Source organism: Trematomus bernacchii, unplaced genomic scaffold (genome assembly GCF_902827165.1).
Source record: "Trematomus bernacchii unplaced genomic scaffold, fTreBer1.1, whole genome shotgun sequence".
Taxonomy (NCBI): domain Eukaryota; kingdom Metazoa; phylum Chordata; class Actinopteri; order Perciformes; family Nototheniidae; genus Trematomus; species Trematomus bernacchii.
In genome coordinates, this window is record NW_022987942.1 from 3,711,445 (window position 1) to 3,715,037 (window position 3,593).

A 3,593-nucleotide genomic window follows, 5' to 3' on the forward strand; every position below is an offset into this window, starting at 1 on the left:
AGGGTGGCAGCGGCCTCAGAGGACTCCGCCGCCGGGAGAGGTGGAGCCGACGCTCCGGAGGTGGACCGTGAGTCGCTGGAGCAACAGGTGCTTTGCTTTTTGGACAGCAAGGGCATATCTGTTGACAGCGGAGATATTGAGGCCTGTCATGCCCTGCGGAGCAAGAACTCAACAGCCACCCCAGCAATAATAATCCGGTTCATCAACAGGAAAAAGAAATATGCACTCCTCAGACAAGGAAGGAAACTGAAGGGGACCAATGTTTACATCAACGAACACCTTACGAAGAAGAACGCGGACATCGCAAGGAGAGCACGTATACTGAAGAAACAAAACAAGATTCAAGCAACATGGTCGACAAATTGTAAAATTTTCATCAAACTAAACGGATCAACAGCAGAGATGGCGAAAGTGCTCATTATCAGGGACATCACCGAGTTGGATCAGTTTGATGAATGAAACATCAAAATCAACATAAGGTAACTCAATCGCTACACACTGAAATGAACACACTAAGAACACCCATGATAAGCTTGGACAAAATTGCTGAATATAAAAAACTGGACTTGAAATGTTTCAAATACACGGAACATAAATCGCAAGACATTGAAAAGGATATTGACCCTGAAAATAATTTCTACAAGAACATCCATAACCAATGTGAATACTACACAGAAGATCAACTCAAAAGAAATGGATTGATGGATGGAGCAATATCAATATTACATTTCAATAGCAGAAGCCTAATTTCAAATGTATCAAAGATCAAACACTGTTTAAGGCAATTGGAGAAACAAGTTACAGCCCTAGCAATATCAGAGACCTGGCTTAGTGATGAGCAAGCTGACATGGTTGAAATCGAGGGATACAACATGTTTTTTACTAATAGGACTCATTCTAAAGCTGGGGGGACTGCACTTTATATTAACAAAAGTTATAAAAGTAGATCTGTCAGTAATATGTCTTTTGCTTTAGACAACATCATGGAATGCATAACAGTAGAAATTGAAATCAAAAAATCTAAAAACCTTCTGATAAGCTGCGTGTATAGAAAACCAGGATCATGTGTTGACACATTTGAGAAAAAGCTAGCTGAACTTTATAACTACACAAGCAGCAAGAAAATGCTTTTTGTATGTGGAGATTTTAATATTGATTTGCTGAACCCACAAGAACACAATGCAACTACAGAATTTATTAATTCTATGTATAGCAACAGTTTATATCCTACAATCACACGACCGACCAGAATAACATCACACAGTGCTACACTCATTGACAACATATTCACAAATGTTATGGATAGGAAAGTAATAAGTGGAATATTAATAAATGACACAAGTGATCACTTGCCAGTCTTTGCAACAATACAGAACTGTATTAGGATCAAAAAAGACACCAGAACAGTCGTAATTACAAGACACAAAACACCAGAGTCTGTTAATTCTTTTAAAGAAGAATTACGTAAACAAGACTGGAACAAAGTGTATGTACCAGATGTAAATGAAGCTTATGAATCATTTCTAGATATTCTATCAGGGCTGTATGAAAAACATTGTCCTCGTGTAAAGAAAATTGTGAAACAAAAATATGCTGAAAAACCATGGATCACTAAGGGAATAGAAAATGCTTGTAAAAAGAAAAATGAATTATATAAAGACTTGTTAAAGAATAGAACAGTAGAGGCTGAACAAAAATACAAGACATACAAAAACAAATTAACAAAGATAATACGATGTAGCAAAATGGATCATTACAACAAATTATTGGAAGATAACAAAAATAATATTAAAAACACATGGAATGTATTAAATACCATTATTAAAAAAGGAAATGGAAAAGCACAGCACCCAAACAGTTTTCTGTCAAAAGACAATACAGTCATTTATGACATGACCTTAGTTGCTGAACAGTTTAATGAGTATTTTGTTAATGTTGGTCCTTGTCTAGCTGGGGAAATTCCAAATACTGGTAGTAGTGAAGGTGTAGAAAGTAAAGATATAAATGTGAAGGAAACTATATTCTTAAGAGGGACTGATGAAAATGAAATTATTGACACAGTTAAAAAACTAAAGAGTAAAAGGTCTACAGACTGTCATGATATTGACATGTATACAGTTAAAAACATTATTGAATGTATAGCCAAACCACTAACTCACATCTGTAATCAGTCAATACAAACCGGTGTATTTCCAAATAAAATGAAAACTGCTAAAGTCATACCGATACATAAATCTGGAGATAAACATGTACTGTCAAACTATAGACCAATTTCATTGCTCCCACAGTTTTCTAAAATACTGGAAAAAATCTACTATGTAAGACTAAATGACTTCTTCACCAAACATAACATACTCTATGAACACCAATATGGTTTCAGAGCAAACAGAACCACATCATTTGCAGTTATAGAATTTATGGAACACATTACTAAGGCAATAGAAAAGAAAGAATATGCAATAGGGATATTTCTGGACCTTAAAAAAGCATTTGACACGGTTGACCATGAACTATTATTAAAAAAACTAGAGATATGGAATTAGAGGTGTTGCACTATCATGGCTATCCAGCTACCTACATAACAGGAATCAGTACGTTGAAATACAAAGTCATACATCACAACTACTACAGGTTACATGCGGGGTGCCTCAAGGCTCTGTCTTGGGGCCATTATTATTTATTCTGTATATTAACAACATATGTGAAGTATCAAAAACTGTTAAAACCATTCTTTTTGCAGATGACACAAGTCTACTCTGCTGTGGGGACAATCTAGAACAGCTATTGGTCACAATGGAAAAGGAACTGAGCAGGATGAAGATCTGGTTTGACCAAAATAAATTAACATTGAACGCAAGCAAAACCAAACTCATAATATTTGGGAATCGGTCGACCAATACAGAGAAGAAACTCACTATAAATGGCGTCCAACTAGAAAGAGTAACGGAAATAAAATTCCTTGGAATAATCATAGACAATAAATTAAGTTGGAAACCACATATAAGCTATATCAAAGCCAAAATATCCAAATCAATAGCAATTCTAAATAAAGCCAAATACCTAGTTAATCAAGCTTCCTTGTTTATGCTGTACTGCTCCTTCATACTTCCATACATGATGTATTGTGTGGAGGTTTGGGGGAACACATACAAAACAAATACACATCCTATCTTCATCCTGCAAAAAAGAGCAATACGAGTTATACACAAAACTTCGTACAGAGAACCAACAAATAAATTATTTATCAAACTAAAAACACTAAAACTACAAGACCTGGTTGACTATAAAACCATTCAAATTATGTACAAGGCCGCAAATCATCATTTGCCTCATGGTGTCCAGGGACTTTTTACACGGAGAGAAGGCATGCACATGTTGAGAGGAAACTGCATTTTCAAAAAACCACCCGTACGTACAAATGCCAAACTTCATTGCATCTCATCAAAAGGTGTTAGTCTGTGGAATAAATGTAGTGATGCACTGAAAAATTGTACAACTTTATATAAAATGAAAGTATTATTCAAGAGCCAAACCATTAGTGGTTATGAACAGTACCTGTAAAAATTCCTTTTGTTATTTCCTGTAATTGTAAA